Here is a 25,714-nt window from a genome sequence, read left to right on the forward strand (position 1 = left end):
TTTTAATATTATGCTAAATGAAGAAACCAGACACAAAGTACTACATATTGTATGATTCCATTTATATAAAATGTAAATATAAATAAATCTATAGAGACAGAAATAGACTAGTGGTTATACAGGACTGGGGAAGGATAGAGGGATTGAGCGGTGACTGCTGAGGGATATGGGGTTTTCTTTTTGGAGTAATGAAAATGTTCTAAAACTGACTGTGATGATGAAGCCACTGATTATACACTTTGAAAGGACTGTATGGTATGTGAATATATCTCAATAAAACTGCTTAAAAAAAAAATCAAGGGCACTGATTTAATTGACTTATGGGTAAAGCTGCTTTCTGACAGTAATGAATTAAAGCAAAGCTACAGATGGCACCCCCAAAACAGTACAGACATTCAACTCTGCACTCTAGGCTATAAGGAGGACAGATGAAAGATGGGATGAGCAAAGGAAAATCCATCCTCACCACCGAAAAAAACGACAGTTGGTCAACAATGTCATTTTTATATATGAACAAGAGCACACTCTGTAAAAAGGCAGCCCCCACTTTCTTTGCCTGCCTCTTGCCTCCAGCTTGTTAAACTTACCTAATAAACACATGCAGTTCATTTCTCATCACTTTCACTCATTCACTTAATGGTTCTGCCAATGAACAAAGGCAGCCACTAGATTTTGTGCATTCAGTGACATTCTCTAGAAGGCACTGCATTTTAAAATGAGGAATGCCTAGACTAGATACTAGAGATTGCTAAAATTGTTTCCCTCTTGCCTTTATGATTCCCACTGTAGGGGGCCCCTTTGAAGTGCCCATTGGCCACCTCCACTGAGAACCTCTGCAGTAACCCTGCCCTCCAAGCCACAGCAGTCAACGCCAGGACCAATTAGAATCCTGGTCTTGAGAAATGGAAGTGGAACTAAGGAATACAGGTGATATCTACCAGTAATTTAAACTGAGGACATGAACTGCCACATTTGGTCACATGCATAGGAAAGCAGAAACTCAGTTCTACCAACAGAGAAGCACAAAGAGATAATCGAGCGCACGTGGGCGGAAAAGAACGTAGACTCAGCTCAGTGTAAGGTATCGCCAGAGTTCCTGGTTTGCTTCCTCCTGAAGCGGACTAGCCCTGTGGCCTTATAACTAGCCCCCTTTCTTACCATGTTAGCTAGGACAGCTATACCTTGGTCATGTGTCCTAAATCCCACAAACACCAAACAATGTAGCCTTTGAACACCTCCCCATCTGAATCTTGCCTAAAAGGACTTACTGCTTTTCCTGAGCCACACTCCTTCCCTTAGCCAGGTGTCCCCAGTCACCAGTCCACAAGAAGGCTGCCAGGTAAGACTGGTTCCCGATTCAGTTGTCCAGTGATCCCGGATATGGTATCTCCTAACTGTTCTCATTCACTCATCCCACAAACATTAAGAGGGTCTCTCTTCTGGGCACCACAGCCCAACCAGATCACCTGACATCTACTCCCTTGTACATTTACAAGCCTATTTGCTCTGCCTCCTCCTCATGATCTCTTGGTTCTTGCCTATTTCATTGAACTTTTGACCCACGTGTCTTTGTTTCGCCTTCTTACATCGTCTTGGACTCACAGCTTACCCTGACTCCTGGCACACTCCAGGTTCAGCTTCAGCTTCAGCTTCAGCCTCCAGCTACCTTCTGAACTCACCTCCAACTCAGACTAAGTTCCCTGTTCCAACCCCTTACTCCATGGCTGGTCCCATGGCCTTGCCAGTCCTGAACACACAGCCCTGCCCTTACTCCTCAAACCCCACTCCGCTTCCAGCAATCTGTGACACGACAGCAGCCACACTCACAGGCCCAGAGCAGACACTCCCACCAGCCCACGGGTGGGATCCTGCACAGAAGAGGGAGCTGATGGATGCAGCCAGCAATTAATCAATCATACCCAGATCTGGATCCAAAGATCACAGACTCTCAGTGTCCAAATGTCCAATAAGATCTAAAACTCAACCAGAATTTCTGTGAAATGGGGGGGCTTTCTAGCAGAGGGACTGTGTGATAAACTATCTCATGTAATCACCATAGCTAATTTAATGGATGTAACTTCCCAAAGTAACAAACACACCAATTAAAGTTTTCCATGGTCTCTTACGGTTCCAACACATAATACACCAAACTCCTTCCTGAAACTCAAATTCTTGTTTGTTCCAGGCCCCAGAGTAACTAACCTTCCCCAAACATCTGGATCTAAGGACTGAAGAGTGGTTGTCTTCATTAAGTGCTTAAGAAGCAGGTGGTGGTGATTAACAATTTTTTAGCCCTGCTCTGTGAAGTGGCTCACTCCAACTCCCATTCTAAGGAAAAGGCACATATCAGGCGTGGAGGCAGAATTAGTAGCAGCGAGCAGCTGAGGCCTCATCTCAGTGGATCCTGAATCTCTGAGCCAAGCACAGCACACTCAATCTTATGTGCTAAGCTAAGGCATGACAGTCTTCAGGACAATGACTTATAACAGGGACCCCTGCCACACATCTCCTGCATTTAATCTCAGTACTAAAATTGTCTTCTATCTAATCAGATGGCAAGTGTCATGGGGCAGAAGGGGTCAAGATATCAAAGCTAGAGTAATGCAAGAATGTAAGAGCAAAGATAAACTGAGGATCCGGTCAGATCCAAGTGTCTGGAAATCAGTGTCTGTGACAGAATTGGGCATCTACGAACAAGGAAACAGTTCTGGCTCCATTGGAACTCATTGGTATCACATGCAAAGCCAGGTAAGTCCCTGAGGAAGTCAAGAAAGGTTTGGAGAAGTGGATAGCTCTAGAAGCAAAGGAGGCAGCAGGCGTGGAAACAAAGGAAACAGTTGCAGTCCTTACTACTCAAGGTGGAGTTCACAGACCAGCAGAGTACAGCTTCCTGGAAGCTTGTTAGAAATGCAGAATCTTGGGCCCACCTCATCCCACCAAATTATTATCTGCATTTTAACAACATCCCCAGGTGATTTGTATGCACATTAGAGAATGAAAAGTGCTGTCTAAACAACAAGGACACCCAAAACTCCACGTGGACTCCGGACAACAGGTACAGGACACAAGTAGCAAGTAAGAGCTTTTGTATAGGAAAGGCGAGGCAATGGAATCGGGAAGAACTTCAGAGCCAGCCAGACCCTGGTTCAAATCTAGGGATAACCATTACTAGTGGTACAATCTTAGGAAAGTTCCTTAACCTTTCAGTGGAGATGTTAATTAGGTAAGTGTAAGGCATTTAGCACCTAGTACATTCACAATAAATTCTGGTTCCCTTTCTATTCTGCAGCAGACCAGACCCTGGAACAGGCTGCCCAGACCCTATAAATTGGGGGAGATGAATTAGGAACACCTGGAAGAGAAAGACAGTCCAAACTAGGGGAGGGCTAGTTTCTCTAACAAGGAGTCCCTGACATAGCTATTACATTATCTCTTTCATCTAACTCAATAATCCCAATAAAAATGAATACTGCAGGGAAAGAAAAGTTTAATTGCTAAATTTATCTAATGTCCAACCAACATTCCAGACCAGCAATGTCCAACAGAAATACAATGAAAGCCACAAAGCCACATATGTAAGTTTAAATTTTCTTATAGTCATATTTTTAAAAACCCAATAAAAGGATGAAGTAAAATTTAACAAATATTCAAAATGTTGTCATTTTAACACATAATCAATATAAAAAGTTATTGATTTTACATTCTTTTTTTTTGGTACTAAGTCTTCAAAACCTTGTATGTATTTTATTCTTGGAGCACATCTCAATTAGGACACATTTCAAGTGCTGAAGAGTCACATGTGGTTAGTGGCTACCATACTGGACAGAACAGTTCTAGACGTAAAATAGATATTCGTGAATCCCTTCTCCACACAATCTTTTATTCACCCCCACTCCAACCCCGGAATCCCAGTGAGCAGGATATGAATAGCTTGGCCACTGCCAAGCAGATATGGGGAGAAAAGTGCAAGGGAAAAGGGACAGAAAAGAGGATTCTGCAGACCTGGCAATTAATCCAATAGATTTGCACTGCTTATTTTTTATATTTTCACAATCAAGATTTGTGTGTTTTTTTTAAGATTTTTGGTCAACATAAATTACACCAATAGATAAACAAACTAGACCATAGGTAATCACTGATAGAGCATAATCTTCCTTGGAGCAAAGACAATTGAAGTACAAGATTCTTCAACTACAGCCAAAAAGGAACAAATGCACAACCCTCTTGCCAACGCTTTCCTCACTTTTAACCAGATGTAGCAGACCTGTAAGTGAAGCCCTACAGAGAGGGCAGAAGACACCAATTCTGAGTGTTCTCTTGGTCAAAAACATCAGCCTGCAAATTAGTGGATGCCTAGAGCTGGAGGAAATGGGGATGGGGGCTGCAGCTACAGGGTGTGGGGTTTCTTTTTGGAGTAATGAAAAATGTTCTAAAATTGACTGTGGTGATGGATGTACAATCCGTGACTATACTAAAAGCCACTGAACTGAGCACTTTAAATTGGTGGATTCTGTGTTATGGGCATTACGTCTCAATAAAGCTGTTAGAAAACAAAACAACAACAAAATCCACTTGCACATGAAGCTCAAGGTAGGACAAGAGAAACAATACTCTCCAAGACAGAAACGAGAATGTCAGGGCAAGGCCACTTTTCTAAAATTGGGGAGTGGGGCGGGGGATGGTAGGCCTAAGGAACACAGAAAAATAGATACCACTGGAGGGAGAACATACCATGTGCCAGGACTCTGCTAAACACTATATGCATTTAATCCTCATGAAAACCTTCAAGAATAGTACTGCTTAGAATTGAAGTACTATGCTCAAGGTCCCGCAGCTATTAAGCTATTAAGTGCAGAACTGGGACTCAAACCCACTTGATGCTGTCTCCCAAGATTTTAACCACTCAACCAAACTTGTCTCCACAGTACACATAATTACCAGTGTCTCTCTGTCCTCACCAAGAAACATAAACTCCTGACCATAAAACCCAAAGAAGCATCAGTATAAAAGAATTAATTATACCATACCTACCGCTTAAATGTAAATATATTTACATTTCAACAAATACAACACAATAACTAATATTGTTTCTGTTCCCAAATTCCTGCTTTCCTGGAAAACAGATTTATATCATCTAGGGATATGCAAAGGCAAATGAAAATCTCTGTGGCTTTACTGCCCAGATTTAACTGGAATATGAGGCATAATCGGTTCTCAAGCGAGAGACCTCAAACTCCCTCTCCCATTCTAACAGTATCAAATCAGCAACAGTGTTAGGGACAAACCTACCAATGAGTTCCCTGTGTGAAGGCTTAATCTGATAAACTCATGAGCTTAATTAATTACACACTATCAAGATACAGATGATAAATTTCAGAAGGCCTGGAAAAACTAAAATTATGGTAGTAAGCATCTTGGACTAGGAACCCAGAGTGCTGGGTTCTGGTTTCAAACTTGCTACTAACCACCTGATGATCCTCACCTCCTCCACCTTCTCCCCAACCCTGGCAGCTGTCATTTGGGCTCTCCGAAGAAAATAAGGAGATAAGTGTAAATACCTGAAGTACATCCAGCTATGTGATCCTTTAAAACGGAGAGCTTTGACTTTTCTAACCTATTAAGCTTTTTAACAGTAATTCTTACTATTCGGATGCCCAGAAAGAATTTGTTTCCAACATTAGAAAATTATCAAAATCCGTATCTATTAATAGCCCCATGAGTCAGCTTTTGGAAAGTAGGAGTTACTGTCCCAAAAAGAAAAGGGTGATGTTGAGAAAACATTTATGAACTACAACCCCTTGGTTTTATCAAGCCGTTATCTTTAGGTCTCTATGGATCTTCCAAGATGCCAAGCACCTAAAGTTGCAATAATATCTGACTGAAAACAAAATAACACAAAACCTGCAAGTTTGGGGCCTAAACACAATCAATTCAAGCTACTTTCAGGGAATACTTTGGACAGCTAAAAAGGTCAGTCTGAGTTTGTATAAAATTTGCTTATTCCAGACTCCAGATTTAGATTAAACAGAATTTGCTCTCCCCCACATCCTAAAACAGTCAGAATTCAGAACTTCCTGTCTGTGAAGATGAATCAAAGAACTCTTTAAACTATGCTTATTTATCTTTGTAAAAAAGATTGTACAAAAAGAAAAAACAAAAAAAAAAAAACTAAAAGATTGTAAAAAATATTTTTCCTAACGTAAAAAAGATTTTTCTCAGCCCCACTTCCAATTTCCCTTAATTTCTGCATCCTTTTCTGAGAATAAACAAAAACGTCTTATTCCTTCTTCCTTCCAATCTGTGCACTCACCTAATGCCCAGTAAAACCGTTTAAGTCTCCTCAGCATGTTCTGCTGTTGTCTGTGGGATTTTCAGATACAGACTTTCTTTTCTCCGTACTTCCCAGTCAGGAAACCCTCATTAAATATAGGGTACATGTTGTATCTCAAACCTCTCCACTACACATTGTCACCCCTACCTGCCTCATCTCCATCTCTAATCTCCACACCCCAACACACCTTCCCCTGGTTTTCCTTTGTCCACGGCTGTGCTCCTCCCAAGGTAGAAGACACGGTGGCAAAGAAGACAATTCAAATCCTGCCTTTCCTACCACTTATGAGCTGGGAAACCATGGGCAGGGTCTTTGTTGCCCCACCTGGGACACATGGATAAATAGCATAAACCTCAACAGACAGTTCAGTATTAAATGAGCTGACACGTGAAAAGGGCCACAGCGTACTGCAATGCCTTTCAGGGTTAGCTACTAATATCATGCCCCACCCTCTAACTTTCTGAAACATGCATTTTTTAAGTTCTGGAACCCTCTGTATTTATGACTTTTACTATTTAAGCTATTATCTATAGGAACCCCTTCTTCTAGCATCTCTACGTCCAATACTAATTACTCCCAATCTAGACCTCCTGCCCTAACAGCTCTCCTAAACCCTAAACTGGCAGATCCAAGAGCCACAGGATACCTCCACAGGAAACTCAACCCAAGCCTGAACTCAGGTATCAAAGCCTCCATCTCCATCCTCCAAATCTACCCTGTCCTCTAAACTAGCTACCTCAGAGAAAAAAAAAACCATCGGCAGAGTAACCTCAGATAGCAAACCCTGGAGGTATTTCCCACTCCTCCCGCTCCATCACTTCCCATATCTAGTCACCTACTACCACATACATCTCCGGCCCCAAGGCAGCCCCCACCTCCCTCCCTCTCCATCCCCACTAATCAAGCCCTCATCACCTCTCCCCTGGGTCGCTGCAGGGGTCCCCTCATCTACCCTCCCTGCCACCACCCCAACCACCTCCATCCCATGCTCCACATTGCTGCCCACAGCCCTTTCAGATTAAAGGCAGGTCCTTCTGCCTATGCTGCCTACACCAGAAAGTCTTACCTGCAAAGGGACTGTATAAAAGACCTTGGTAATCCTGGCCCTCGACTGCCTTCTCCCACCCTGGTGTGCAATTGCAAGCTCTCAGTGCCCTTCCAGCCCCTGCTCCATGGCACTCTAATGCCCCTCCCCACGTCACCACTGGACACACATGTTCTTAATTTGACCTTCTGGGTTCAGACAGAAGCCACTTCTTCCAGGGCCCCTCCTCCCAGGAGACTTACACTAGGGGCTCCCTTCTCATTCCTGCCCCGGCGGCATGCCACTTCTCACTGGACTGTTCTCTTGGGCCTCCTTCCCCTCTGTTCTCCAGCGCCTAGCATAGTGCCTGGTGCTTAGGAGGCAGTAAGTGTCAGATGAATGGATGAAAGAATCCCCAAATTAAAATAGCTTGCCACTTCTCAGCTTTTCCTCCCTCTACACCACCATTACCTCTATTTGTTCTTCCTGAACCTGAACACTATTTTATCCTTTTAGAAAACCATTTGCTTCCAAAATTCCTCCACTTCATTGCTTTGACAGTGCTTAAATATTTTCAATCCTTAGAAAGTATAAAAACTGAATAACTTTAAATATTAAAACATCAGTATTTTACCAGTCAAATCAGACAAACTATAATTAATAAAAAGTTGTTCATACACAACTGAGATTTCAACAAAGATCTTGGGTATCACTTTCCAAAATTTCAATTTTATTATTATTTGGTGTTTTAATGAACCTGAAGTCAAACATGCAAATTAAACTGCCAAATGCTTCCGAAGAGATTAAAAATAATAGCTGTAAAAAATAAAGGATATCTTACCGTAACTTACAGTTTTTTGTTTCCAGTTTTGGTTAATTCAAATTAGTTCTGGGTTATAAAGCATGTCATCCTATTAGAGAGGGTTGCATTATCATCATCAACTCCCATGTGTCTTCAGACAATGCTCACTACAATCTCTTACTTGGGAAGTCTTAACTGCAGCTGACATGGTTAGCTCTTGTTGGTGAACTACGGGCTGAATCAATCAATCAATCAATCAATCTATATTTCCGTTGAAACTACTAATTCTTACATACTTACCTCATGACCGAACCATTCTATTTCTACGTATTTACCAAGGAGAAACAAAAACTTACGTTTACACAAAAACCTTTATTCAAATATTTATGCAGCAGCTTTATTTACAATTGCCAAAAACTGGAAACAATGCTAATGTGCCTCACTCAGTAAATGGATAACAAACTGTGGTACATCCAGAACACGGGATGCTACTCAGCAATAAAACAGAATCAAGTATTGAAACACACAACAGTATGGATGAATCTCAAATGCATTTTGCTAAATAAAGGAAGCAATTTATGTAACATTCTGTAAAAGACCAAACTATAGGGTCAGAAAACAAATCAGTAGTTGCCAGGGGCTGGGGTAGGGAGAAGAGTTTGACTACAAAGGGGCAGCAAGAGGAAAATCTTTGGCACAATGGAATGGTTCTGTATCTTGACCATGGTATTGGATACATGTATCAAAACCCACAGAACTGTACACCATAAAGAGTATATTTTACTGTATTTAAATTAAAAAGTGAATTATTTAACCGTGACTTATGGTGATCCCCAAACTATAACTAACACAAAGGCATGGATTTCTTTAATGTTCATTGGGGATGCTGTTGTGACTATTCAGGGAGTATGGGATTAGGAAGTAATGTTAAGGGAAGCAGGAGGAAGCAATCCTAAATCATTTTCAGACACTTTCAGTTTCCCTTTTATTATCAACATTTTTGGGATTCCACATGAAGGCAACCTCCCCTCTGGCTGTGAACAGCTAGACGGAGTTCTACCAAGGATATGAGAAGGTTATTTAAAACCAACTACTCCCCAGCCAAGTCCAAGAAAGCATTACAAGGGAAAAAACAAAGGGAATGGAAGAATACAAATTCTAAATACTAACTTATCCTAGTCAAAGGAATTAGCAGATTATTTCACTACATGTTGGCCTCCTCCTCAACTGCTCCCTTAGAAAGAGTCAAGGTGACTAAGGGTGAGGAATCTCTAAGATACAAGAGGGAAAAAGAAAAAAAAAAAAGTCCTCTTAACCAATTAGGCTGTAGCAGTTCTAAGAGCCCTGGATCCAACGTTTAAGTACATGGAAAAACTGACACTGTAAATAGGCAAACAATAAAAACAAGCCAAGGGTTCAACATTCAGTTACGCTTTCTTTCCAGTGTACTCTCCTCGGCCAAACTAGCACATACTTCCCGCAGAGGGGGTGGCCCTGTGAGCAGGCCGACTGTGGGAGGCAGTCCCCACCAGGCGCTGGCTCCAGGAGGGCCCGCCAGCACGGCCTCAAGTGCAGGTGCCACCCTGTGCCCTCCTCTCTCCCCCAGGAAGGGACATGCTGGTGCTGATTCTCCACACTCTCCAAGCCCAGAAGCCTCTCCATTTCCCTTCGGGGAGGCCTGGGCCAGGCCTGCTACATTGTTATATCTCAGCATGAGATCACCGCCAGAGACAAGCCTCAATCCAAGAGGAGCTCCCGCCTGCTGCCCTGCAGAACCAGCTCTCCAACCTGAAAACAACATTTGCAGCTGGAAAGACTGGCCTAAATGCAAAACCAGTGCTTCTTTTCCAGGAGACTTCTGGGGGGAAGGGGAGTAGCAAAGCTTAGAACCACCAAGAAGTAAACCAGAACATTCTACACTATGTCATGCCTTACAAAAAGGTATTTTAAACATATTATCAAGAAAGGGTTAGCTGTTAAAGTTAAACAAAAATTATTGACTTTTTAAAAAGACAGAAATAAGTGACAAAATTATACAACAGCTTATTGTATTAAACTAATTAAGGTTTATCACATTAGCCATCTGAGTTTTAGTTGGCACTAGAAAAGCAGAAGCAGCATATGATGCAACATGGATTCAGGTCTGCTATGCAAGCATATTTCTGCCACAGTCATACACAGCACCTCTGGCAATCAAAAATGATGTAGAATTGAAGAACAATTTTAGCACAGTGATTTATAAAGAATTTTGTTCCATCATATGTAAACTATGTGCTGGAATATCAGTTCAAGATTACATTTATCTCTATTAAACACTAAGTATTTTGAGCTAACCATGCACCCTTGTTTCCCTTTTGCCAGTTGTATCACAGTTTATGTTCTGCAGTCAAATGAAAAGACTTTTAACAGTAAAAACAGCCTTGCATACTTGATACTCTTCACTACAGATATTCTGCCCACCAACTGCCAGCACACAGCTTCACCAATTCTAAGATCCACGGGGTTCCTGAAAGACTCTATTCTGCTTGACACCGAGAGGAACAAAATGCCCACTTCAAAATAGGGGAGAAAATTTTTTTCAATCATTTCTTCTGTGGGGCCCTCTTGACTGTACCTTAACCAAACCAGCAAAAAGAAAGAATCAGTAATATCAGTTGTTGAGATCACACTGGATATGATTCTGGAGCTGCCGGTTTCCTGTTTTGGGAAGTTGCAGTTCTTTCACAAGGAACCCCAAGGCAAAATGATTCGGGTTCCCTTGAAAGCTCTAACAGCCTTTGTTCTTCACTTTGCTACACTCATTACTGCTTTCTTCCCTCTTCTCCTCTAAAACCTCTAGTTTTAGAGAGTACATGAAAATGCCAGCTCAAATCTAACTGCAATTTTTTAAGGCATGAGATATTTTCTGCCATCCATTACTGTAAAGCTTTGAGCTTCACAAAGACATCCTTTCACGGATGAAGCCAGACCACCCAGTTTCCTCCTGGTAGTGCATTACTATTCCCCATTAAAATGTATGCCACAAATAATTCAATGGCAAACTCACCATCAATAGCACCCAAAATCAATAAAAGACATTCCACCACTTGACTCGGAGTGAAAAACCTTTCAGGTTAACACAGAGCAAGGTAAAAGAAAGGTGATGAGTGAACAAAAGGCAAATCCACTTTCAGGCTCCTTAAATACTAAGAAGGTGGCAAGGCTGCCTCAATTTGGTGAAGCCCTTCCTTTTCTTGTAATCATCAGGAAAATGCCACATGTGTACTGCTATAGATTTACGCAAAAATGCATTCTCCACAAGGCCCTGATGTCTAAACTTGGTCCTTTCCAGGCGTGTATCTTCTAAATGCCTAGACACATGCAATTTAATGGAGTCATTTCACCTTACCACCAATATCATCATAAAGTCACTCCAATTCCATTAAACCTGGATAACATTAAGAGTATTTCTTCAACCCAATTTTATCTCCAGGGTACCAATCTACCATTCATGTCTGAATGTACCTTCAAATAGATATTTAAATTCATGCTCAAAATGTCATATCTCACCTTATTAACCTTGACCTTTTTGAAAGACTTTGGACCAATGTTCAGTTACTGTCACACGGTTGCATTCTCTGCAAATACGAAAGGGTTAAAAGCAGCCCCAGTCAACAGGCCTACAAGGAAAAAAAAAAAAAGACAGCATGTATGCCTTACAGCATCACTGGAATACATTTTTGCTCATTTCCTAGAATAATATTGTTACCTTTTGGCCTTCATAATAGTCAGAAGTATCCCCAACACCCTCTAGTAGCTTCTAAAAGGAAAAGCACAAAACAGAACATACCCTGCAAAAAAAAAGCATGCAAAGTAGCATTCTTCAGCAGCAAACAAAACTACCATTTACAAATCCATCAGTTCATTTTGGTTTTGCTTTGTTAAAAACACAGAGAAAAGAGAGACTGCATAAACCAAGTGTCCCCACCCTAGCAAGGCACATTTTTTTCTTTAATAAGGGTCATAAATCTCAGCTCCTTGACCATCCCTTAAGCAAAAGAAAAAGGCAGGAAAAGCCCAAGTAATCTCAGAGCCTGCAAACCTGCACATTTTCTTCCCTCTTCTCTATACAGGCTCTTTCAGGGCTCCATTAGTCACGTACCAGTGCTGTGTGGTGTCTAAGTGTGCGTTCACATACTGTGTTGGGATGGTACCTTCCTGCAAGCTCCTCTGCTTTTGGCTGCCATGAAGGGAGGAAGCTGCTATCCCACTGTAGTAGCTCAGTGACTGCATTGTGTTCAGGAGCTGATCTGCCTCAAACCAGTTTCAGCCGGTTCTGGTCACCCTACATAAAAAAGCTATGGCAACCCTGGCTGAGTTGCCAACAAGTCCCTGAAAATCATCAGCACAGGAGGGATCTCGCTGGGGTTGCTTTTTCCTTACAGGTCATCGTGAGAACGGGAAGGTCGTCAGGTGTCCCCCACCACCACCACACAGGCACACAGACTTGGAAAGGCTCCCCTCACAAGCACCCCAGAGCCCCTCAGGGCCCATCCCCCTCCCCTCCACCCCGAAGCCCACCGCAGACACTGATTTCCCCTCCTTCTCCTTCCCCCACTTACCTCCCACAACCTGGCTCAGATCTTTGTGTACGTGTGTGTCAGTGTGTGTTCCCTGGGTTGGCGGCTGACAAAGAGCCCCCCAGAAAGAAATCTATGTGTGTCTCCTCACACAGGATGCGTCGGCTGCAGGAGCCGGCCTCGGCCTCCCAGCAGAGTGGTGAGGGCTGGTTGACCAGGCTCCTCTCCGCCTGTCACCCCCACCCCACGCAGCCCCCTCCTCCCTGCAGTCCCTCTCCTCTCTCTCCCAGCCCTGTCACCACCACCAGCAGCCCCCCCAGTCTCCTCCTCCTCCAACCGTCTCTTCTTTCAAGCACCTGGGGGAGCAGTCCAAATCCCCTCACCTCAGGAAGAACACTTGGGATGCCTGGGGTGGGGGCGGAGGGGGCAATTTAAGGGGCAAGAGGAAGAGGCGCACCGAGGCCTTTTTAAAACCATCCGGTCACAGCCGGCACTGGGAGTGGGGGGGAAGAGGCGCTCCTGCGCTCACGTGGCCCCCCTCTCGGAACCTGTGGGGCCTAGCAGAACCCAGAACCTGCTCTTCCTGGGCCCCCCCAAGGAAGCCGGCGGGGCACGAAGGCCAACTGTCCCCAGAGCAAAGGGGTGGGACGGGCCACTGCAGGCAGGCCACGGGGCCTGAGCCTCACGCGCTCGCCCCGGCCCGCAGGGGTGGGCACGAAGGGCCCGCGCCCCCTCCTCTCCTGGAGCCCACCCGCGCCCCTCCCCGGGACTGCCCTGCGCCCCTCACTCGTCCGGCCGCCCTCTCGCCCCCACCCAGCCCCCGAGGCGCGCACCCACCCCCTGCCCGGGGTTGGCCTTCGCGGCGGTCAAGCCCGGGCGTCTGGGCCGCGGCTCGGATGACCTTTGTTCAGCGCGGCGCCACCGGCGGCTGCTGCTGCTGCTGCTGCTGCTGCTGTCGTCGTTGCGGCGGCGGCGGTGGCTGCTTCCATGTTACGGGCGTGTCATCTGCATTCCCGCTGCCGGGGTCTGTGTGTGTGCGTGTGCGGTGGAGCGGCCTCGCCGCCGCCGCCGCCGCTGCTGCTGCTGCCGCCTCCCGCGCCGCGGCCCGGGCTCCGGGCAGCCGCCGCCCCGCCGCCGCGGCCTCGCCGTGCGCCCGGCCCGGGCCCCGCGCCTCCCCGGGCGCCGCGCTCTAGGCCGCGGCGGCGGCGGCGGCGGCCCCGCCACGCCGGGGCCTAGGCTGGGGGTGCGGGCCCGGCTCGCGGAGGCACGGCCGGAGCGGCGAGCGAACAAAAGGGAGCGGGGGAGAGGGGGAGGGGGCGGCCGGCGGGGGAAGGGAGGACTCGGGGAGAAGGAGGCGAGAGCGCGAAGCCCCGCAGGAGGCGCGGACTCCCGGCCGGCTCCGAGCCCTGCGAATTGAAAAAGGAGCCCCGCGGACCTGCCAAGTCTCGCCCATATGGGGCTGCTGGATTGCAACTTCGCCCCAGAGAGCGGGGTGGTGGTGGTGAGGGGATGGAGGGAGGGCTTCTTTTTTTTCCAACGACATTTCAAGGCTCTCACCCAGTCCTTTCCATGGCCCCAAGCCGCAACTTACTCGAGTGGAAGGAAGCAAGGCCTCGCCAAAGATGGTTGAAAAAGACCGTGAGCCTCCACCCAGGATCTTGAAGCAAAGGTGGTGTTTTGTTATCCGCGTAATGGTGGCAAATAAGTAAGAAGAGAGGAAGCTATCTTCAGATAAATTAAATCTGAATTTCTCCCTGGAGGTGGAAGAAGGGGCTCTTCTGTTTAGTTAGTGGTTTGGAGCCCTCTTCGCCTTAAACCGAGCCACAAAAGAATGGAAGACACCCGCTGGGGTGGGGAGAAAGCCCTGGTGTAAAAGACACACACGTTTTGCTTTCAGAGAAAAAGCCACTGGGGCCAGATTGAAACCTGGCATATTCAGTTCATGTAGTGTGCGTGTATATGTTTTTTTAAGTGGGGAATGATATTGCGTAAACAAGATGTTATAGCTAAGCTAGGTGTTTAAATTCAAAAAGGGAGACGGTGTACAGATGTAACAACACAGAGGGTGCATACAGCAGGTGGGCATAGCCTACAGAACACAAAAGATACATATATAAACCCACAGAGGCCACAAGGTGTTGAATCCTAACACATCCAGGAGGGAGACACAATATAAAGATTTACATTCCAGAGCTGGTATTTACCAGCCCTGTGCCCTGGTTTCTGCATTGTTCACAGATGTGCACTCTACTGAAACATATTTTAAAATCAGAGACCCACATCAAACTAATTGTGCTTACACTGGAAATAGAACAAAATGGAAGAAGAGGGGGAAATATCATCATTAACCTCTTTAAAAAGCTCACTCCTGTTTGATCCGACTCTGCAGATAACATTACTGAGCAACAAGAAAGACTCCCAGCATACCAAACATTTGTCTTTTTTTTTTAAATTTTAAATTAAATTAACTGGTTAGCATTTGCAAAAGTGTGCTGAAAACTTTTTAAAAAAAATCTCAGCCTGTCTCTCCCTTGCACTGACTTTCTTTGAGGAAGCCATTGTTCTCAGAGGCCATACCTTGACACAGTACGATGTAAACTGGAAGTAGCATTTTTGCTATTTAAGACTTTTTGAGTAAATGTACTGAATTATTGTCTCACAGAAGAGTTGCTGGTCTTTAATTTGGAATGGCAAATTGTTTGGAATTGCACATAGATTGGAATATGTTTTTACACACGTTTAGAAAGACCTGTGTAATCTGAAAAATTTGCCAGCCGCAGCATCACATTTACCAGTTACAAGATGATGAAACTGAAACGCACATCTTTTAGCCTGAAAGGATGCCAGTACCTTGTGGGTTGCTGTTTCAACTTTACCTGGGCTTGATTTCCTTTGAAAGGAAGCCTTTTTCCTCCCCTCAAAGGTGGGCCTTTATTAATATGCAAGTAAAAAGATCATGTGCCTTGAAGAGTACACGGGCCTGATCATTTGAAATCTTGATGTGCTGCACATAGTATAACATATAGAATTTCATAATGCACATTCCACAGTAAATCCTAAGTTTCATGGATTTGGAATCTTTGTTTATATTAGATACTCTCTCCTGCCCCTCCTCCATTCCCTTCTGTTAGAGTTGAAAGCATACAAAACAGCATTTGAATGGTTTCAAGAGTTGTACTACCAAAACCATAGCCCGGGTTGCCTATCATATTCTTTAGCTGCAGAACTTCCTCATGACTTCATTAATGCCTAACACTTTTTGAAGTCTCTGTACAAAGCCCAGCGTTTCTGGACAAGCCTTGGCTGGAGGAAATTGGTTTAAAAGCACAATTCGTCATTTGTACAAACAGCAACAGAAAATACTGGATCTGCTTTAAAAATCTGTAAACACCACAGTAGTTAAAAAGCAAAGTACCCAAATTAGGCCATTTCACAAAATAATTGCTCAGCTGAAAAAAGACAATTTTTATTCTAGATTAAAAACAAAAAACTTGACACTACCCCTCTTCCAAAAAAACCCAGACAGAGGTTCATTCTATTATTCTACATATGTAAAGCTATCTTGTGTTCCACTTTGCTTTGGGCAACAACAGAATCAGTAACTGACTATACAAGAATGAAATAAACAATTATTTGAGTGCTGTCAATAAGGAAAGGCAGAACAAAGAAATCATATGGTTTTTATGCCAAATAGAAACTAAAAGAATTCCAAATCCTTTGGGATTTTGTTACTGCTGCTTTAATTGCTAACTCTCTTCTTAGTTTTTCCTCCAATCAATGTATTGAAAATCCTAGCTTTTTAAAAAATTCTTTTGTAATCGGAAGCTGGCTTTGCCGAAGCACGTAGATATCAGTCCACCCGTCATACTTTCCCTCCAAATTCCACCATGAAATCGGGAAATTCCTTTGTTAGGCAGAGCGCACAAAAGGTGTGTTCCTGCAGGGAAAGGGGGGGTGGGAGGGACCTTTCCTTTATCTCACCATCAAAAGGCCTTGCGAACTATTCAGTAGCACAGTGGCTTGAGCGCCACATTTTTTAGCTCAAAACTATGTTAGGCCTAAGTGTTTGCAGAGTTTCATATATTAAATTTGTTAGCTTATTTTAAAGGAATTCTTACACTATTGGCCCCTAGCATTCAGCCTGGCATTACAAGTTAAAATTTTGTATAAGCGTGGCCTGCAAGAAAAGGGAAAAATATTTCTTTTATTCTTAAAAACATCAAAATATTGATATAGACATTTTTGTTTTAGCTTTCCAAAAATGTAATCTTGAAAGAAATCATAACCAGATTTAAATTACTATTAGCCCGCCAGAAACTAGACTGAGAAGAGGTCTGGAAAAGGATCTTCTTATTCTTTGTTTTTGATTTCATAAATAGATTTTCTGTAGCAAAGCCACCTCCCCTTTCCTGAGCCTCCGTTTGAAAATGTCTGCAAAGGGGGAGGAGGTACAGAGCACATATTTAGGAGGCCCTTAGATATTCTGGGCTCTGGCCACCTGGTGGATCCACTAATCCTTACTCCCTGCTGTCTCTTTAGGCCTTGCCCAAGGAAAGAAAAGGGAAGGGTAAGGTTCTGAGAAAAGTGGGCCCTGACTATGAGCTTTGAAGTAAAAGGAGAGCCAGAGGTGCGGGGTTCGGGTACCCACAAGGAAACACCATCTGGAACTTTGCACCAAAGGAAGAAACTGTGAGAAATGTGTAAGATTTCCCAACCTTCTGTAATTTTTACATTGTCTGGGCTTCCTTAAAAGGATCTTGTGTTTGAGCTTGTTTTCTACTCTGTAAGACCAAGAGAGGGGAAAAGAAAGAAGCCAGGGAAGTATCTTATAGAAGGAAAAGCAACTAGGGTTTAATCCTTTGTGGGCCTACCAGAAGAAAGAAAAGAATGCACAGGAAATGAGGTATTGGTTCCATCTCTGAGAAGTGATCTCATTGATTTCCAGTTGAGCAGAGGCTGCTTGGGGTATGTGGGTCTCCATCTTTGCATCTTGCCCCCACCACTCCCCCCATCCCCATCATCTGCACCAGTTAGCACAATGCCCTTGCACATCCCATAGTTGTCATTAATTATCTGTGAACTAAAGAATGGATAATAAACCCCAGGCACCTAAGAGATTATGTGTCCTAAATTAAACATAGAATCATTTGCCACTATAGTGGATACTGTAGGGTTCTGTCCAGAACCTCTCTCCAGGGTGAACATACCCTCCCCAGCTGCTGATAATTATGGCTGCTGACCACTCAGCTGAGGCCTCACTGGGAACTGCCTTGGCCACTGTTTTGAGACTGTTCTTGACAACTGTCTCACCCAAGGACACACACCCTCGCAGGGAGCAGCCCATGACTGCCTAATGTGAGGGTATGAAGGCTTGGCTATCTTGCCTTCATTTGGGCCAACTCTGAAGGGCCATCCCAGCTCCAGAACTCTCTGTAAATTGGCCAAGGCCTTAGTTGCCTTAGCATTATGGGTTAGCTTCTCCCTCTGCCTAATCCGGCCCTTCTTGTTCCCTTGTAAGGGTATCTCCAGAGATTACGCAGACTTTGGGTGCCAGTTTGAATGTATTATGTCCCCCAGAAAAAGCCATATTCTTTGATGCAGTCTTGTGGGGCAGATTGATTAATGTTTTTGATTAGGGTGTGAACTTGTCATTGGATGTTTCCATGGAGATATGACCAACCCAGCTGTGAGTGATCACTTTGATTGGATAATTTCCATGGAGGTGTTACCCCATCCATTCAGGGTGGGTCTGAATTAAATTACTGGAGCCATATAAATGAGTTAACAAACAGAAGGAACTCGGTGCAGCTGAGAGTGACATTTTGAAGAGGAGCTACAGCCAAGAGGGACACTTTGAAGAAAGTACAGGAGCAGCAGATGAGAGACAGTTTGAAGACGGCTGTTGAAAGCAGGTTCTTGCTCCAGAAAAGCTAAGAGAGGACAAACACCCCAAGAGCAACTGAGAGTGACATTTTGAAGAGAAGCTGTGACCTAGAGAGGAATGTCCTGGGAGAAAGCCATTTTGAAAGCAGAACATGGAGCAGATGCCAGCCACGTGCCTTCCCAGTAAACAGAGGTTTTCCAGATGCCATTGGCCATCCCCCAGTGAAGGTACCCAATTGTTGATGTGTTACTTGGGACACTTTATGGCCTTAAAACTGTAACTGTGTAACCAAATAAACCCCCTTTATAAAAGCCAATCCATTTCTGGTGTTTTGCATTCTGGCAGCATTAGCAAACTAGAACACTTTGTTTCCAGCAAACTCAGCCCAAGACAGCTACCCAACCAGATGCTTCCCCAGTGTCTCCACTCTCTGGAAGTGGCACTTACCCCCATCTCATCTACTCCATCACCATGCACTGTAGTCTCGATCTTCTGAGTATCTATTGCTTCCACCCTCTTCTCTCTATACCTGCCCCCTCCTCCAACTCAACATGAGGCCCATCATCTCAGCTTGGAACTGGTCACTAACTGGTCTCCACGCCTCCATCCTGGCCAACTTCCAATGCATTCTCAAATAACGGTTCTTCCATACAATCTCCACAGGAATCTTCCTAAAGATCTCATTTGCTTAAACTTTTCCCTATCTCTCTATTGTCCTTAGAATAAGGTCTAGATCAGTAAACATGATTTACAAGGTTCTTTATGATATAAACCCTGCTGTCCTGGCCACCTCCCCTGCTCCTCTCTCCTAACATTTCAAGATCCAGTGTTGCTGAACTTTTTGTTCTCTGAGTGAGACCTGATTCCTCTCACTGTCAGGCTTTTAACACCTGTTGTTTCCTCATTCTGGAACACTGTCCCCTCCATTCCCACTCCCCTTCATCTAACTAAATCCTATGTATCTTTAGGTCTAACGTGATGTCACTCACTCTGAGATGCCTTCTCTGAAATATAAGCTGGGTTTGGGTGTCCCACCGTGAGCTTCTAAGTGGTTCTTTTCACATGATATTTGAGTTTTATTTGGCTCTCTCTCCACTAGACAAGATGGCTTGTGAGGTCAGGGACAGCAGGGCTCACTGGGGTCTCCCCAGAGCCACCACGATTAGCAAGACATTTAAAAACTAAGTGTTCAGAACATCAAGATTAACATCTATAGTTTTTTTTTTTACTTTAATGAAATTAAAGGTAAGGAATGATCAAATACTTTATACTTTTCCACTATAACTCACAATAAATATTTTGAAGTCTCTTGAGGTTTCTTGTGTAATACTGAAAGACCAAAAGCTACATATTATTGGGGAAATACTGGTTATTTCTGGAAGACTAAAAAAAAAAAGTATAAACAAATAAATTTTTTAAATGTGAAAGTAACCAGAAAACAATATGGCTGCAAAATAAAATCATTCATTTGTCAGCAAACAGTTGGAAGATACTTAGAAAATACTGCTGTAGGTTTGAAAAAACACATATTAGAATAAATTTCACAGTGTGGAAGTCCTGTTCTACTATTGAAAGAAAAGTACAGCTATTTCTAACATGCTGCTGTGCCTAGGGTATTTGCTTGGTTATGTTCCAGTGATAACATATTTGAAAAAAACTTATTTTTTATGGATGACTAAATGAAAAATTTGACAGAGAAGGAATATTCTCAACAACAAATAACTTCTTTAATTAAAACAATATATGATTTTTTTTTATAACTGTGTAATAATAACCACTAACGAAGCAGCTTCTCTATAGGAACTTAAAATTCTGGGGTTAAGTTACAGAAATTCCAACACATACAAAATTTACCACTAAATCAAAAAAGCTGAAGCCAGAAGTTCACAGATTGCTACAGGAGGTTAACTTTATTTAAAAAAAAAAAAAAAAAAAAGGTGAGGGGGGCACTTTACAACAGTTACTTTTAAAGGGACCCTTACTGTACTTTGAAAGAAGATGAGGCAAGGCCATTAAAATCTTTTGTATTACACAGTGATTTGCTGGCTATGTCACAGCAAAGCACTTAAAAATTAATCATTTATTGTCCTTTCAAAAAGACAAGAGTTTCACATTTGCTGACCTTTCCATTAATACTACCTGTCCATAATACATTATCTAGCAGGTGTTCTGTTAACAGAAGGAAAAAAAGTAACTGCTTTTAGAAAGAAATGCATGCTATGGAAAGAGCATTTTAGAAATGAATGTTTAGATATCATATTTTATGTGACTTTTGCTGAAAATGACATAAGAATATTGCCATCTGCAACGTGGAATATGACTCCTGGGGAGGACTGTAGACCTGGCATGGTGGGACGGAGAACATCTTCTTGACCAAAAGGGGGATGTGAAAGGAAATGAAATAAGCTTCAGTAGCAGAGAGATTCCAAAAGGAGCCGAGAGGTCACTCTGGTGGGCACTCTTACGCACACTTTAGACAACCATTTTTAGGTTCTAAAGAATTGGGGTAGCTGGTGGTGGATACCTGAAACTATCAAACTACAACCCAGAACCCATGAATCTCGAAGACAGTTGCATAAAAATGTAGCTTATGAGGGGTGACAATGGGATTGGGAAAGCCATAAGGACCACACTCCACTTTGTCTAGTTTATGGATGGATGAGTAGAAAAATAGGGGAAGGAAACAAACAGACAAAGGTACCCAGTGTTCTTTTTTACTTCAATTGCTCTTTTTCACTCTAATTATTATTCTTGTTATTTTTGTGTGTGTGCTAATGAAGGTGTCAGGGATTCACTTAGGTGATGAATGTACAACTATGTAATGGTACTGTGAACAATCGAAAGTTTGATTTGTTTTGTATGACTGCGTGGTATGTGAATATATCTCAATAAAAAAAAAAGGAAAAAAAAAAAAGAATATTGCCATCTGATAGCAATCAGAAATGTACACTTCAAAAATCATGAAAAGAATTTTCTAAGCTGTTAAAAAAAAAAAAAACCTCCCAAATGAAGAACTTCAATGGGTCTGAACCTATTTACCTAAAATTTTAAAGTACAACACCCTCCAATTCACATTGCAGGAACAACTGATTGACACTGGGAAACAGGAATTTCAACTAAACCTTTTCTGTAATTGATAGAGATTAAAAAATAAGCAACATGAATAAATAAATAAGTGGTAAAAGTAATCCGTCTCTTCCCATTGATCTACAAAACTGTGAGACATCTTTTCCCATTACGACAGCTTTAAAAAAAAAAAATGTTGAAATAAATTGAACCAAGAACAAGAGCTTCAAAGTTGCTTCATCGTGTGTTATACCAAAATTTCAAATAAAGAAGCATTTTCAATCACACTGAGCTAAAAATATATTAATTTTAGTGAGAGCAAAAAACTTTGTACTGCTAATAGAATTAAATTTTAATGACATTGTTTCATCCACCAAAATCTCAACGCTCTTTAATTTCTTTTTTTGTGTGTATATTTTATAATATATGTAACATATTAGGATACTACTACATGTATTTAATTTTATTATAAGTGAATTTACACACTGGCAATGAATACCCAATTTTTTTTTTACTAAAGGTGTGATCAATCAAAAGAGTATAAACATCACTGAGTTAGGATGATTACCTGAGTGGACAAGCTCTACTATGCTCTGCACAGTGAAAACCTCAGTTTCACTGCACCAAGAGAGTAGATTTGGGGACAGAATGCATGTGGCTCTGAATAAACCCATTCCAGCTGTGAGATAATAACTCAAGAAAAAATACGCATGTCACGTTTGAAAAGCCATTCTGAGTAGGCCATGTGGTGTATTGTCATCTTTTTGAGGTTTCCATTTCAACCTCTGACCAAATATAAAAGGGGACTAGACTGTAGCACTTTCAGAGAGTGCCCAAGAAATAATCTTGAGAAGATCCATATTTAAGAAAGGAATACAGAAAAATCAGCAAAGAAAGAAGACTGAGAAGGAATGATGGTATCACGGAAGTCATTGGAAGAGAGGATTTCAAGAAAAGCGTTATAGTCCAGTTCAGTGCTCCCCTTCTGGCAGGGCCTCTTTGCTGACTTTTCTCCCATCTTGTCTATCCCATTCCGTTACATAGAATGTTAAGTCAGCTTGACCACAGCATATGGAAAATTCAAAGCATAAGCCACAATCAGTTCAGCTACCACAGGCACTGGGCACGATGCACCATGAACACCACTCAACAGCTTTGCAACGGCTCAAAAGCATCTCCCATCTGTCCACATTCTTTTAACTAGTTTATCCCACTCCTACCCTCTAAATACACATTAAGCCAAAAGGAATAAGGATCATTTCTCTTGGAGCCTACGACAAACCAACTGGCCTCTTTTTTGGCTTCCTTCCTTATTGAAACTTGACTGTAACACTCCTTGAAATTCTCTCTTCCCATAGCCTCCATGACACCAACATCATTCCTTCTGTCTTGGCTGATTTTTTTGTATTCTTCTCTGATACATGGATTTTCTCAAATTCTATTTTTTACCCTATTATGTTCCTTTGAATTATATTTCTATCCTTTCTGCAATAACCCCCTATTATGACTACATTAGCTTTAAAATGAGTCTTGAAGTCAGGTAGTGTGGATCCTCCAACTCTGTTCCTTTTCATGAATGTTTTGGCTATTGTAATTTCCTTGCCTTTCAATATAAAATTTAAAATCCATTTCCTGATATCAAGATTCTATCTCTGATCCTCTTCTGAGTCGGAACTGCTTGGGGAATTGCAGTTACTCTCAGGGCTTCAAGTATCTCTAGTCTGATAATTCCCTGGACTGTGTTGCTATCTCTGATCCCTCTTCACAATGTATTGCCAAGTAAACCTTTCTACAGAAATGACCCACAACCACTTCCAACTCGGGAGATCCAAAACGGATTCTCTGCCCTCCTCCTCCAACCTTCACCACCATGTCGCTTGGTGGTGCCACATTCCTTTTTCCTCCGCTATGGCAGTCACATCACACGCCTTCCTCTGTAGCCAAGGAGGAAACTGCTGGTTCCCTTGCTGTGTGTTTCTAAGCACCTCAACTTCGTCCGGCGTGGGTAGAAGCCTTAGTTGAAGCAATTTTGTCTCACCTGGCCTCTCAGCTCCCTCTTAACTAATCTCTTCTCACACAATTTCTTCTCACCAAACGTTCTTCAAGCAAGCAGAGTTTATCATTGTAAATGCATGAAAGAACATTCATTCCTTTCCTCTGAAAGAACAAAGGTCCCGCCTGTTGAAAGCTGGCTCCCCAACATTACCAATGCAACCTGTTGATAAAACAAAGCTGTGCTTATTGCTCATGATGGTTCAAAAGGCTTTAGTAGGTGTCTAGAAGGTGGCAGGTAAGGTTAGAATTTGTTGAGAATTGGAAACTTGCTTTAAAGTGTGACTTTCTTTCCATGCAAGAATTTGACTAGGATTAGGTAAGAATCAAGGTACAAGATGGGTGGAAAGAGCAAGGTGAGGATTTTGAAGTGCGGGATTTAAAGAATCTCAGGGTGCCACCTGTCCATGGTAGACTTCGCCCTGAAGAGCTGAAGAGTATCTGGGGGAATTCCAGTGATGAACAATCAAACCACTTACTGGGGCAGGAGTAAAGAAAAGCTAATTAAGACAATGAATGGCAAAGCCACGTCCTAACGGTAGACTGTAATGAAGACAGTGAAGTGTGGTTTAGATTCTCGGTGTCCAGGCTGAGCAGGGGAATAGGCAGTGTTGGCTCACACCCAGTGTTTCCCCAGCAAGGGCTTCCTAATTGACTCCAGCCTCACCTCCCATCCCCTTCATCCCTGTCTGAAGTGGACTGTGAGTCTATAGGACCGGAAAGGAACAGAACAAGAGCACACAACATCACACAGCCTTCATCTCTGGAAACTCCTAAACAATAACGCATTTGGATAATTAAGAAAAATCTCAATCCCTTTTCCTTAGCAAATCCAGAGAATCTTGTCCAAAAACTAGGAGCGAAGTCTTGCCGTCTGAATAATGAAGACCATCCCAGGACTCCTGTACAGTCACATGGGTAGGATCTGAGGGACAATCAGGGCAGATCCGGGAAAACTACCATGTTTCCATTTTTTTTTGCACTAACCTGTTTACTTTGTGCTTCTGCCAGGAAGCAGAAAAAAAACTTTTTTATTACTTAGGAAAAAGACTTTTTTATTACTGTCCTGGCTAAGATGTGAATAAGCACTTACCAGAGAAGAGCAAAAGCCCATGAACAAATATAAACAAGGGAAGGCCTCCCTTTGTCTTAGAGAGGTGGCTCTCTAGATAGCATTCTGAGAACCATCTGTCTTTGTACGCCAGGGCACGGTGGGGGAAGCCAAGGTGAACCCGACAGGGATTCCCCTGTCATGAAGCATCCATGTAAGTGTACACATAACACGGTTGCTCACACTCATCCAAACAATTATGCTCTGGGATGAGATTTAAAAACAGCCCTTCTATCCAACATACTTCTCCACCTTTACACCCTGCTTTACTCTAACAGGGAGCAATATACTGGAAAAAAGGCCCAAAGCAGCCCTCCACAGGCAAAGAGTGGAGCTTTGGGGCTGAATTGCATTTGCATGCCATGCCCAACAATTCGCCATAGTACCCTGCTTCCATTCCATTATTTGTTCTTTTCCATCCCCAACCTCCACCCCAGCCACCTAGATTTTAATAATAAGCATTATCATATAACTGGCATATGTTGTAAAATGGCTAATAGAACTGTTGAATGACCTAGTTTTTACATGCTTACTGGGTGCTGAGCCCAATTCTTGACATGGAAATTGGACCTCAGGGCCTCTGCAATGCTATTTCAGCTCTACAGAATGCTCTTTCTACAGATTATCCCCCGGCTCCCTCCACAGCTTCATTCAAGTCCACCTTCACCATCTCAGACAGGGCTCCCCCGACCACACTAACTAAAACTGTCCCCCTTCTTCCCCAGCCAGCCCTTTACCCTGCTTTATCTTTCCCACAGCACTTACCACTACCTGACAGTCTATTTAGGAGTATCAGATAAAATACCCACAATCTTTGGACCAATCTTATGCTAAAAATTATTCATTGTTTATCTGAAATTCAGATTTAAAAGGGCATCCTGTATT

The 25,714-nt window shown here is 43.0% G+C and overlaps 1 protein-coding gene across 8 annotated transcripts in view; it reads right to left on the minus strand.

Moving 5' to 3' along the window:
• The window catches only part of ZNF532 (zinc finger protein 532), a 160,501-nt gene that overhangs the window by 132,084 nt on the left and 2,703 nt on the right, over nt 1-25,714 (minus strand). Inside the window, exons 1-3 of one of the 8 annotated variants that reach the window (XM_037805979.1) lie at nt 13,618-13,883; nt 11,906-11,987; nt 11,707-11,816 (exon numbers count right to left, since the gene is read on the minus strand). The gene's annotated coding sequence lies outside the window, so the exon portion shown is untranslated. Of the gene's footprint in view, nt 1-11,706; nt 11,817-11,905; nt 12,643-13,553; nt 13,884-25,714 lie in introns of those variants that run through there. The other 7 variants (XM_037805977.1, XM_037805980.1, XM_037805983.1 and 4 more) reach the window with 7 other exon arrangements.

The sequence above is a fragment of the Choloepus didactylus genome, chromosome 16 (assembly GCF_015220235.1).
Source record: "Choloepus didactylus isolate mChoDid1 chromosome 16, mChoDid1.pri, whole genome shotgun sequence".
In the NCBI taxonomy this organism is placed as follows: Eukaryota; Metazoa; Chordata; class Mammalia; order Pilosa; family Megalonychidae; genus Choloepus; species Choloepus didactylus.